Below are 14157 nucleotides of genomic sequence, written 5' to 3'. Positions count from 1 at the left end.
ATGTAATGAATCGGTCTTGTTTATGGTTTTATTTTTAGTGATGTAATAACTTAGATAAACAAACCATTTGTATTTCATGTTAAACTTCCAGAACAATTGCTCTTGCAGAAAGCTATAAGTGCCTATAATCAACAAATTCTTCCTCTTGAAGTTTCAGCTCTTTAACAATTATTAATTAACAAAGTTTGTTTTATAGCAATTGTTAATTAACAAGGCATATTTTATAATGAGATATTTTAACCCTTTATTTTTCTGCAATGTTTCAGTCAAGTTTATAGTCTCACATAGGACGGCACCTAAAAGGGAAAAGAAAAGAAATACCTAAATGAAGAAACCATAGTAAGTTTGGTTTCCTTTTTTTTTTTTTTTGGCATATACTTTTTCCCCTAGTGATTTTATAGTTTGGATACTTTTAATAAGATAAAAATTTCTACAAGTACTGAAACATAATATAGACAGATACAAAAAGGTTATTTTCAGTACTACAACCTGATAAATATTCTAGGAAGTGGGGCTACCTTCAATGACTTTGCTTCTTGATATAAGCTCTCTCTTCCCCAGCCCATTTGAGTAAAAGCTGAAAAACACTTAAGCTTTGTGTAAGAAATTCATTTTTGTTCATTTATCCAAAACTTTCTGTATGTAAAGCCTTTTTGGATGAGAATTATGTTACATGATATCAAAATGTAAATTCTAGGTATTTACATGGGTTGATTTGATTGGAACCTGTTTCCATTTTCATTTACTTCTTCTTAGTTATCATCAGTGCTTTCTTTTCCTGAAACAAAAACTACTCCAAGGCCTTCAGAATGAATCAAATAATGCATATACTATACCTTTACACATAGTCTCTTCATGGAGTTATTAAAAACCAAAATGGTGACACACTTAGAATTAATAAAAGAGAATTGGTGATCAAAAGGTATGATACCTCTGTTTTTCTCCTTGTTTGGAGAATGGAAATTTCATGCAGAGCAAGACAGGACTGGCCATTCAGCAACTGAGGAATTTTTATTTTTCTTGGAATGAAGGAGTGAATTTGAGAGGAAGGGTATCAGGGTCTGAGCCTTGAGAGAGGGAACCACATCTGTTTTGTTACTCTTGGATCCTCACTTGGTGAGAGGCTGACATGGATGGTCACAAGAAATACTGAATGATACAGTAGGAAAACAGGAAGTTCTAATTCTTAGGCAGGGGGAAACTGACACCATGGTCTTTGGTATTAAAAGAGACATAAAGAGCCAGGCACTGGGGGGAGGCGGGAGGAGGAGGTAAAGATGAGAAAGAGGGATAAAAAATGACTAAGATTATGATACTCTGAGTGACAATCACTTCCAAAGACATTATCCAAAATAAATGCTCAGATTACTCTGAGTAGTATAGACTCCATAAGGTAAATGTCTAATGATTTCCGTCCTATCTGATGTTACTCTTGTTTTTACTTTAAAACTTTATTATAAACAAATAATTGAAAATAATAAAAATTTTAATGTATTCAACTTAATCCTTTAAAAAAAATGTCCTTCCATTTCTACCCCTTCTTCAACAGAGTCTATATTTTTGTTGCTCTCACAACCCTTTACTAAAAGATAGCTTTCATTGACTTTCTTCTTGGGGTTTTCATATATAGTTGCAATGTATTCCAGAATTACTCATCTTCTAGTTTTTCTCTTTCTGATCCTTTGCTTTTTCATTATGTTCTTAATTGTCATCTCTATGTATTACCAGCATCTTCATGACAATTTTGTAGGTCTATCAAAAAGGGGGCCTTGTTGTTTTTATCCTCACCAAAGCTTTTGAGTTTTTTGGATATAAAAGTAGGATATCTAAAAGTCTGGACTTTTAGGGTAAAATAAGATTAATGCTAAACATGAATGACTTAGATTGATTAAAAAAAATAAAGGCATAGTCACACAAGCCAATGCTTCCTAAATCTTGGAGTGTATTTTCTTTAAAAAATTTTCCTTTCCAAAATGGAAAGAAGTACCTTTTTTGGAAAGAAGAAAATTATATGAAAATTATAGCACGATAACAAAATTTGAAGTGAGAGGGTTGAGATTTTAGAAAAATAACTTTTATAGTTAAGCTAAAACATGGGCTTTAAAAAAATGTAGTCAAAATAGATTGGTTTCTCCTGTTTTCCAGAGGGAAACATCTTTTCATTTTGCCATTTGCTGAAAATAACTGTTGTTTCTTTTTTGTTTTCAGTTGTTTAGTTCATTTTTATATTCTGCCCATAAATACATCAGAAACAACTTAGAATATAGTCTTTTTATGTAAATATATATATCTGCCCTTTCATGATAGATGTGTATATAATCTTATGTATTAATATGTTGGATTTATTATACTTCACTTTGGAACATATTTATGTATATATGTTTATGTGAAGGATGTGGGAGATTGCAATGAAATCAGCATTTCACCAAGATTTCCAAAATATCCTCTGTTACTGGAATCAGGCCTTGTGCATTACATTCCATTGACGCAATTAAGCTTCCACTCTGTTTCACTATAAATGGAATTTCATTATATCTGCCTTTTACAATAAGTGGGTTCCAGAATCGTTGACATTTAGTAGAATTACCAATCTTAATATCTTTGTATATTCTGCATTAAAATGTATTATATGCACTTTCAATTCTGCTCTAAAGAAACTACCACTGAGTTACATAGTTGTTACACAGAAGAGCTCTGTTTAAACTCCATTGCCAGATTTCATGGTGGCATGTTTTTGTTTTGTTTTGTTTTCCCAAAATCATTTGGAAGTATTTCTTGGTGTACTTGTAATTATTGGATAAAACCATGTAAAAATTATAGATTATAAATGTGTTTCAAAAGCCTTTGTGGGCACAGTGCTGGTGGCTCATGCCTATAATCCTAGCTACTCACGAGGCTGAGATCTGAGAATCATGGTTCAAAGCCAGCCCGGGAAGGGAAGTCCATGAGATTCTTAGCTCCAATTAACCACCAGAAAACCAGAAGTGGAACTGTGGCTCAAGTGGTAGAGTGCTCATCTTGAGCTGAAGAGCTCAAGGACAGTGCCCAGGCCCAGAGTTCAAGCCGCATGGCTGACCAAAACAAAACAAAACAAAAATCTTTGTGGGATCTTAAAAATGAAATTGTAGCTAGTTTTCTTTTACAGCTGTCTTTATTTCTACACTTATTTTTTTTCTAAAAAAAAGGTTTTGTAGAAAAGAATTTTTTGTAATGTTTAGAATGTCTGTCTCTTTCACAGAATGAAACTGCAATACATTTTTGTCTCAAGCTTAGTGTAGAATCTTTCCTAGATTGCATGCTTCTGGGAATTGATGGTCAGGTGGAGCTTCTGCTGGGGTGGGGGAGGGAGGGGTGGTGAAGAAGGAGACAAAGAAAAAAAAGCTGAGGTCTAGGGCTGAGAGCTTATCCATTCTTAGAAGACCACATCAGTATGCATTCGGTCTGGTAATCTGAAAGTTTGAGTTCAAAGGTGTCTCTTAGAGTGCTACCCAGAAAAGTGATTTCCCTGTCATCATGTTAATGTTATCAGTTCTGGTACCACCATTTCCTCAATGTCCTGAAACTCAGGGACAAAAGTTCAAGACACAACCGTCTACTCAGTCTTTTGAGTAGAAAGCACTGTAAATTCATAAAGGACAGGATTGCCCACAAGTTTGCACTTAAACTGTACCATACACATGCATACCTCCTCTTCCCCTTTCCTATAGATGGAAAGGGATCACAAATTAGCCACCTCAAAGATAATCCTGTTTCATCTGTATGCCACCTATGTTCTTTGTTCTTCAACTTGGTTTGAGGACATCTTATTTATAACTTCCAGCAACAGACTTAACATAGGCATGCCCTTAACAGCAGTTGTAATGGGCAGTCTTAATTTCACAATAAAACAAAAGAATCATTTTCTTTAGTTTATAGCTTACTAGATAGGTATGTATGGAGGATGGATTTCCTCAGGATTATTGCCAAGTTAGAATTTAGGTATATTAACATGAGCATGTTGTTCTGTATCCAGAAGCTTCAACATAATAAGCACTGCTAATTTAGTTAAAGAAAAAAAACAGCTGTTTACAATTAGTCTTCTTGTCTATGTGTGGGAGTTGACAGAATAATGTCTCCCTAATTGTGTAGTTTCCTTTTGTTTATGTGAAAACTTTAATAGCTGGTGGAATTAATAAACTAAATGAAATAATAAACCATTTTGTAGGAAACTAGTTGATCAGTACTCACAGGGGCGATCAAATAAAGTTCTAGAAACAAGGCCACTTCCATACTACGGGTTATATTGTGCATCATGGTAACAGGTAGTGTAATTGCGAAGCCACATAAAGCTATTCTACCTTCAAAATGAACTTTTTTGGTAATCAATATTTAATATCCTGGTCTAATTAATGACTTATAAGTAAATCACTTTTGTTTTCTGAAATGTATTTTGATAATTATTTCCATTACACATTTTATGCAGATATGTATAATGAGTCTCCTTTGGACAATATAGTTTATGCATTTGAGTTTCAACCTCTGATCTGCATTTGGCTTGCATGAGTATGAGTTGTTTTTCTGCTTTATGGAAGAGCCAACACCAATTACACGTCAGATACTTTATTCACTTTGTTTTGACTCGAGATTCTCTGGGGATTCTAACTATTGTAGCTGCGATTCTCTGATTGTAAGATAAACATGTCATAAAACACAATCACTGTTCTAAACAATGGTTTAAAAAACTTTTTGAGGCTATAATTTGCATACAATAAAATCCACACTTAGGTATATAGGTAGATAGCTTTTGACAGTCATATAAGTAGCAACCCAATTATGAAATAGAACAATTTTGTTTTTTCAGAAAGTTCTCTGTGGCTCTTTATCTCCTCCATATTCTCTAAGCCCTTATTGGATAAGTTTCATATGTCCTATCAAGGACAGGAATATTTTAGCATCTACCTTCTTTTGCCTAATGTTACATCTTAAAAATCATTCATATTTTTGTGTTCACCAATATCTGGTCTTCTAATTGCCAAAAGTTGCAATGTATGACTGTATCATCTATTTAGTTGATTAGTCTATTGGTAACATTTAGATGGTTTCCAATTTTTATTAATATGAATAAAGTTGATATGCACAAATTATATATAAGTCATTTCAAGGCTATTAGTTTATTTCTCATACTTATCAAGGAATGAAATTCATAAGTTGCATGGATAATATAGTTATTTTTAATAAAAATTAGCTATTTTCCAAAACCAAGGCATGATCTTATTAATGATGATTACTTGCATCTAACAGAATAACTGTTAATGAATAATGAATGATAATATAACTGAATAGTAGATAGAATAACTGAATAATGAATGATAGTATCATTGAATTTTTTCAATTTCTTTCTTCCTTTCTCTTTCTCCCTCTCTCTCCCTCTCACCCTCCCTCCTCCTTTCCTTCCTTCCATCTTTCCTTCCTTCCATCTTTCCTTCCTTCCTTCTTTCTTTCTTTCTTTCTTTCTCTCTCTTTCTTTCTCTCTCTTTCTTTCTTTCTCTCTCTCTCTCTCTTTCTTTCTTTCTTTCTTTCTTTCTTTCTTTCTTTCTTTCTTTCTCTCTTTCTTTCTTTCTCTCTCTTTCTTTCTTTCTTTCTTTCTTTCTTTCTTTCTTTCTTTCTTTCTTTCTTTCTTTCTTTCTCTTTCTCTCTCTCTCTCTCTCTCTCTCTCTCTCTCTCTCTCTCTCTCTCTCTCTCTCTCTCTCTCTCTCTCTCTCTCTCTCTTTTTCTCGCTTTCTTGCTTGTGCCTGTCATGGGGCTTGAACTCAGGGCCTGAGCAGTATTCCTGAGCTTTGTTGCTCAAGGCTAACAGTCCATCACTTAAGGCACGCATCATTTCTTTCTTTCTTTCTTTCTTTATTTTTTTGCTGCTTAATTGGAGATAAGAGTTCCATGGACTTTCCTGCCTGGGCTGGCTTCAAATTGTGATCCTCAAAGATCTCAGCTTCCTGAGTAGCTATGACTACAGGCATCAGCCACAGGCTCCTGGCACTTAATTTCCATTTTTATAGAATTTTTAAAAAAGGATAAAAAATGTGTTATATCTGGAAAGGTTATACCTTTAAAAAGCCTACCAATTTGAAGATTTCTGTATAGTTGTAAAAAGATGTATAACAGAATAGATATATTTTGTTCAACTTCTACAACAGATTACTAATTACTTGTTAGCTGTTTTATATGATTATGCTCCTAAGAAATGGTACCAAGGAAGAAAAGAAAAACACCCAAATATGCATAAAAGAAGAATATACTGAGTACATACTATGAACAACAGACTGGCATACTGCCCTGTAGATAAAACATGAGCAAAGTACTGTTTGAGTAGGAGAAAAACTAAAGGTATTTATAAAATGAGATTAATATGGGCTGACTATCAATGAAAATGGTATTATAAAGTTATTAAAATGATTTTAGGTTCTAAAGAATCAGTTGAATTGATGTGTTCCAGGAAGGACAAGATAACAAAGGAGGTAGGTTTGGACTGAGTCTAAGAGAGGAAATTTTTTTTTATGGGCAGGCCAGGAAGAGATAGGCCAGGAGAGTTCAGGGAAAAGTAATGGAGGGTTGTGGGACATGCTAGGAAGGGGCTGAGAATCAAAAGACCCACATTTCAGTTCAAGTTTATTATTAGCCAAGGCTTGTTTTTAATGGGAAGGGAAGCTCAAAATTGAGTTATTTTGTTTCTGATTAACAAACTTCAGTGTTTGTACAATGGACACTGACCAAATTCTTTTTTGCCCTTTTGCAGCCCACCTCAAAACCTGTATTATCACCCAATTCTACATTCAAGTCGACCTTTTGGAGGTTTCACTTATGAGGAAAAATATGAGGTGTTTGTGCTTCTATGTCCAGTCTATATGACTTAACAGGTTATGAAAGGCAAAGGTAGGATCTATTTATGAGATATTGATATGGGACTTGGCAACAGTTACTAGCCAAGATGAAGTCTAGAAGATAAGAAAAGCCATTTTAAGATTCCATATTTTCAATAACTTTTCAAATTTGGCAAATTCAGCCCAAGAAACTGTTGCCTCACAATTGATCATTACAATGATATATTTGACTAGTGTATTTTTCCCTAAATTACAATACTTATGAAAAGAGATCAGTTTCATTAATGACCTAGAATTCTTATTACTCTTCGTAAATGATAAATACCACTATGCATTTAAGCTTTTTTATTTCCTGTTTATATGTCATTCATAATATGGTTTTACTTATTATTAGCTAGAGATTTCTTTTAAAGATGATGTACTTGTAGTTTATTGCAACATAGTAACTAAAGCTGCTAGATTTCTACTTCCGGAATTGATTTGTGGGTATTGTCTCTCTTAAATTCACAACTGTAGCAGTAAAACAACCAGTGTTAAACTCTCAAAGCAAGTTAGATAGTGCTTATTAACAATAAAATATAGTCAGAATATACCAGACATCAACACATTTTTGTGTAATGGAATTACCTTGGCACATAGTTAATCTAAATTAAATGAGTTTATAATTGAGGTTTGTTTGCAAGGGAAAAGAAAACTCATCTGTTATAAAGACTGTATGTGTATACTCAAATTCACAGCCAAAATTTCATCTAGATATCTTTGAGAGTATGTGTGGGTGTCATTAAATGCAGCTGTTATCCTCTGCTGTATGGACTAGGATAATTCAGAGTAAAATTAGCAGGGGGGAGAATATTATGGGAACATAGAAGAGGAACATTTATATCCTCATACCTTTATTGTCTTCAAAGTTGTTAGCTGAAATAATTTCCAATGTAAATACTTATTAAATAAAAAGATTGCATTTTCATCTTATAAATAGGTCTATATAGCTCACAGTTTGATTTTATTGTTTAATGGTCACAGCTTCCAAAAAGTCCATGGTGTGGGGGTGTTGTATTAATGTGATATTTCAAACCTTGGCTAAATGCAATTTAAATAGTATTGAGGGGTATTTGATTTTGCATTTTAGCAAATGTGTGGATGCATGCTTATTAGACAAGTGAAAGATAAAATCAGCAAGCAATGAAACACTACTTAGGTTGAGGGCTGACCTGTATAATTTAAGTGTGTAATCCTCTATAATATATGTATGTAATATATATATATATATATATATATATATATATATATTCAAGTTCAACATAGCTCCTGGGCTCAGGGCTGCTGAGAGACTAGACTAAGCAGCTTCCCAATCTCAGGCATTGCTAATTTTAAAATAACCATATTCATTTCAAAAGAAGAACTTGCTGCAGTTGTATTTTAATTTTGGGGCTTAAGGTTTAAAGGTGTACCTCCTAGGTAGATAATGAACGCAACTTTCTTGGACATCTATGTTTAGAAGAGTCTTATAAGCAGTGTGTGTGTGTGTGTGTGTGTGTGTGTGTGTGTGTGTGTGTGTGTGTTTGTGTGTGTGTGTATGTGTGTGTGTGTGTGATACTTGGCACATACATGTGTCAATCATATGATTCTTTGACTTGTGTCTTAAGATGAAGATAGCAAATTCTCTAAAAAGATTGACAAGCAAAACTGAGTGGGTTAATCATAACAGCATTTACGCTATGCATATCTTCAATTACGGTTATGGAACCTATGCATGTCTTCTTTTTCTTTATTTTTTTTTTTGTTATTGGTTGTGAGGCTTGAACTCAGGGCCTAGGTGCTGTTCCTGAGCCTCTTTATACTTAAAGCAAATGCTTTACCACTTGAGCCACAACCCCACTTTCAGTTTTTGAGTGGTTAATTGGAGAGAAGAGTCTCACAGGGACTTTTCTGCCCACTCTGACTTTGAACAATGTTCCTCAGTTCTCAGCCTTCTGAGTAGCTAGACACCAGTGCCAAATTGTATGTTTCCTTTATAGCATCCATTGTCCAATTTTTAATTTATCACCAATAAAAATTATTTTCCCCCAAATATTTTTATACTTAGTGCACATTATTCATCATAAGGAGATGCCATAGTACTTAAAACAATTAGGTAGACCTGTTTATAAGTAGCTCTGCATGAAGTAGTTTGTTGTAAGACCTGTTAGATGAAAAAGATTAGGTTGAATGGGAGAATAGCTTTTCTAACCTGAAATACTTGAGCTTCACATGGACTTTTGCTTGAGTATAATAGTTATCTATTCAATTTTGGCCAAGTGCTGAAAGCCACATGTATTTGCCTTTGTCAAAACATTTAACCATAATGTATACATACTTCAAAACATTAGGCTTTACAGAATAAATACCTACAATTTTGTCTGTCAGTTAAAAAACATAAAGAAAGCAAGAAAAAGAAACCATGTTGTAAACATTTCACTCAGACACATGAATAAAGACAGAAGGCAAATAGAAAAGCGTCATTACTTTCCTTAAAACACACACACATACACACATATTTCCACTTGTTTTAATTGCTAATGTGCTTTGTAGATTAGCCCGTGGTTGTCTTTGAAGTTAGGAGAGTACAAGACAATATTTAAGGATGGAATTCTCCCCAGAGCGCTTCAAATTCTCTTAGTATTTTGTGGACCAGCATGAAAGATGTCTTCCAATTGTGCTGGACTAGCGCAGCCCCTGAATAGCGGTGCTTAACAGCAGTTTACCAGAGCCAGTTATAATGTCAAAAACATCGGAACCTTTTCTTTTCTGCTAAATTTGAATAATGATAAATGCCATCCCGCTGGGTGAGAACTATTGAAGTGTGTCTCTCGGCAGGTAAACTTGGCAAATGTCTTATATAACTCCACTCCATGAAGTATTACTTAAACAGTGTGAAATACATTGTCTGACAAGAATTGTATCACAATTTGGCATGTTGTTTATGTAAGTAGATAGTTTACCAGCTATTTTATAGCTTAAAAATGGACCTCTGAGGCCACAATGTAAAAACCAAGTCTTTAAGTGGGTATTTGTAGTGAACACTATAATTGTTCCTTGTGGAAAGATCTCAATTAGAGAATGGGATCAAGAATAAACTCAATAATTTGGCCCTAGTCCATCAAGTATGGATGATGAGAGAGTTTGTCTTCTTTTTAATTCCAAAATAAGATGAATGTTATAATTAAATAGTCACTATTGTGAAAAAATTAAGTATGATTTTCATTGAAATTCGGGTATTTAATTGCACCTGTGCCTGATGCTGTGTTATTCACAGGTTGGCTGGTATTGTGTTATCTAACTGCTGTATCATTCTTCTTTGCAGCTAGTTTGACTCCTGTGGGGATTGTCTTCCTTTTACCATGTCAAGTTTCCATAGTGCTTTCATGGCCCTCCTTGGGCAGATAATAGCCAAGTGACAAAATTTCCAGTGGCCATGGTGGGTATAAGGATGGAGATCAGAAATTTTGATCCATAGCCATATTTTTTCTTTTTAAACTTAAATTCCATTGATTTATAGATCCATTCTTTGGCTTTGTATGCACTCTAGAGAAAATGTAATTCATAGAATGTTAACTATAAATTCTAATTTTAGCAACTGAAACAATTGATAGTTGAAATATTATGCTTCTAATATGTGCCTACGTAACCGGGTATTGGCTCTTTGTGAAATGGTAGAAATGCTCTTGTAATTGGTCATGCCAGTTGAATACTACTTTTGTAAAATAATTACTACTTCAAGTCTTTCTTTTGTTTCAACTACATTGTCCTAATCCAGTGACTATGTTTTATGCTAGAATCTGGCTGTGCGGAACCTTGAGGTCTTTTTCTTTAGGGAACTAATTCTTGAATAATGAAGACGGAGAAATTCGGAGGCATCCCACAGCTCAGACAAAACCTAAATTAGCGTAATATCTTTATCCATTGCTTCTGAACCTCTGTGGAAAAATGTTCCCCTTGCTTGCTTTGGGGCTCACATATTGTATATGGAGCCATAGGAAGGTGAAATGAGAACAGACTAACATGTGCACACTTCTCCAGAAAATTTGAGTTTCCTGCAACTCCTTTTCTGTGTGCAAATTTAAGTGTTATTCTAATTTTTACATCTATTTTTCTTTTTCTTTTCTGCTAATCCCCTTTAAATGACTTTTTACAGGACTCATAGGATAATATAGTCACAATACTCAATGTACATATATTAAAATGGAAATAGGGAACTTTAAAGGATAGGTAGGGTTTGAACAGATAGGGAGAGAAGGATAGAATGGGCAATTTTGTTTTATACTTTTTTTTGGCTTTAAGGTCAACTTTATTCTCAAGAGCAACCTGTGTGTTAACAAACCCTAACAATGCCAACTGTTGTAGAAATTATATTTCTTCTTCCATGTACCAAAATCTCATACCAGCAATGAGTTCTGGGTTGCAAAGAGGATTTACTGTTTGTATCTGTCTGTAAGATTTTGTTACAAATTAAAACACACACACACACACACACACATACAAGTGCTCCTTGTTTTGTACTTTTTGATTTTAAGAGTATGCTTGTAGATGAAATTTCCAGAAGTAAGGAAAGGTAATTATTTTTAATAATATAATAATGTTTACCCAAACACTACCATTGTTACTGTAAGTTTTCTAAATTTATAATTTAACAGTGAAGTAGGACTTCTGTTCTTGATCAAAAATATTTGAAAAAATTTAGTACAGAGATTAAGGTAAAATTTCCCATAATGAACATATTTTTTTTACACCAGTAAGGGTTGTGTTTAGCTGAAAGTTTTTTTTAAATATATTTGTGGTCAGTAAAAAGGAAACTGAAAAATTGAAATGATAATTTATCACATGTCAAACAACTTATTATCTTCTACTTCAATTCAGTTCTCCAATGTACATTACCTAGAAATCAGTCACCCACATCTTTGTCCAGCCAGAAACCAAATAATTTTCTTCTTCATCATCCCTATTGTACCTTACAAGTCATACTATTCACAGTGTTGTGACAAAGTTGTACTTCAAAATTCTTAATTTAGAATTTAATCTACAACTCTGAGCCTCAAGTTTCCTTAGGGTATGCAACTTCATCTAGATTCTTTCAGTTAACTTCATCCCAATAAAGTAGCTTTTTTTGAGGCAACTTTGCCGTTTAAAATCAAATTAATTCAAAGTGAATCCTCCTGTTCATTCTCCTGAGATGGAATTTGCATGCAAGAGTGAACATGTGTAACACCAGGATATCAGAACAGGGTGGTATGCATTTTGGATCTTGACCAGATTTATCAACATAGGCAGTGTACTGTGAGTGTGTAAAATAGTGGAGATCAGGAGCATAGATTCACTTCCTCCAGAATAAACTCAGCATTAACTTTAACCATGCATTCTACTTGATCCATAGTGTCTTCCCTATGTCCATCACTTTGATCTGTTTGGGTGATATCTCGCAAATCAACTGACTACTTTGTTTGGTCAGATGCCCAAATGACTTAGTTTTTCTCCATCTTTCTCCTTTGTGAACCCCAGGGAATTCACATAAATTGTTTTCTGGGGGATTGATTCTCTACTTGTGCTATTTATGCATGAGCCAGATATGATCGCTTATTCTCTTGATATCTCTAGAGATAGTGATTTTGAGTGCTTCGTGTTTGGAATTCTAATGTACAGCTTTGTTGATCTAGATAATGACAATATGCAGTAATCATCATTATTGTCATTATCACCATATTGCTACCATCTAATATAATATTGTGTTCAATATTTTGATCAGTTTTCTTTTAAAAAATCAGTTCTTTGAGGTTGCAAAATTGCCATTTTTGTAGGTTCAAAATGGTGAATTGTAGCAATTTTGTGTGGTTAAACTAATATTACTTCATCAATTTTCTTACAGTTTCCTAGCTGTTACCACGATTCAGATCGTCACAATCTCAATGATTAAAAATCACCACAATGTCTTTTAATGGGCCTTCTTGCTTCTGATTTAGCCTTGTTCACTTGTTTGCAATATGCGGAGTGGGCTGACCCTCAAGATAATATTGAGCCTTTCCTCTTTATAAAATATGGTATTGACACCTGATTGACCTTAGTATAAAATCCAAGCTCTATCAATGTGATTAATTTAAGTCTGACAGCACTGGCTTATACCTGTTGCTCAGCTTCATGAATAATAGTGCCTTCTTTTTATTCTTAGAAGGGCTTGTTTGGGAGATGAATTATATAAATACCTTATTTATAAGGTTCATGAACCTTTCTTTCCAGCCTTATAGCTCACCACATTTTTCATAATCTCATCTAAAGCCATTCTGATTTCCTTTGGATTTGAGATGTGTCATAGTCTCTCAGCGCTGAGCCTGAGGCCACTGCATTTCTACTACCTGAAACACCCCTATGTAAACCTGAATAATGCACACAATTGTTATGATTACATTTATACACTTCTTCCATGTAACATGTGCTAATCTCCAAACCACTTTGAACTTCTCTTTTTTCTGTCCCCATGTTTACTCTAATCAAATCCTTCTCCCAGCTGTCTGTGTATTCTAACATTGTGTTCCCCTTAAAAATGTAAATTGTGGCAAGAGAAGACAGTCAATTTACTCACCGAGGTATCCTTAGGACTTCATGAGCATTGATTATATAGATATCATTAACTTGTGTGTGTTCAAGTGCATGCTTTGTGAGTTGAGGCAAAAGTCTTCAGAGTGCTTGTACGCTGTCTCATCTGCTTTTCATTTTTTATATTAGCAAAGGTGTCGAAGGACTATGAAGCACTGAAATAATAGAGAAGAAATGAGAGAAAGACCAGAAATGTACCATGTCTTGAATGTCAAGAGAGGAAACTAGTAACAGAAAAACCCTAAGAGGCCTTATACTGACAATTTGGATGGAGACCTACATTCCATTTCTGACCATCTGAGCTTGTCTTCACACTGTTGCTTGCACTTATCTTAGCAGGGGCACAGAAATGCCTGAAAACCATTGTATTTTGCCTGCAGTGTGCAAACTTATTAGAACATCTTTTATAGTAACATAATTTTCAGTAAGTGCAGAAAATAATTATCTTTGAATTTGAAGTGTTGGTCTAAAATTATGTTTTTCTTTTTTAAAAAATTGGTAACAGTTACAGTAAATGAAACAAAACCATTTCTAAAAGGGTAACTAAAAGTAAGGGCTGTTTAAATTCAATTTATAACATTTACTTCCAGAAGATAAAAGTGGGAAACTGAAGTGACATTTTATTTGTAAGCTGGTTTTGAGTGTTGAATTGTGTCTCCCCAAAAGACATTTTGAA

General features: G+C 34.0%; 1 protein-coding gene and 1 non-coding gene across 2 annotated transcripts in view; one reads left to right on the top strand and one right to left on the bottom strand.

Moving 5' to 3' along the window:
- Lama2 (laminin subunit alpha 2) overlaps nt 1–14157 on the top strand; it is a 565166-nt gene that overhangs the window by 14529 nt on the left and 536480 nt on the right. The window lies entirely within an intron of this gene.
- LOC138819543 (small nucleolar RNA SNORA40) lies at nt 11245–11371 on the bottom strand. Its single transcript, XR_011369472.1, has one exon. It is a non-coding gene; the product is annotated as a small nucleolar RNA SNORA40 (small nucleolar RNA).

The sequence above is a fragment of the Dipodomys merriami genome, unplaced genomic scaffold (genome assembly GCF_024711535.1).
Source record: "Dipodomys merriami isolate MVZ:Mamm:240054 unplaced genomic scaffold, mDipMer1.0.p SCAF_8, whole genome shotgun sequence".
Lineage (NCBI taxonomy): Eukaryota > Metazoa > Chordata > Mammalia > Rodentia > Heteromyidae > Dipodomys > Dipodomys merriami.
The sequence above is the reverse complement of the archived record's forward strand: the minus strand, read 5'-3'. Positions and strand labels throughout refer to the sequence as shown.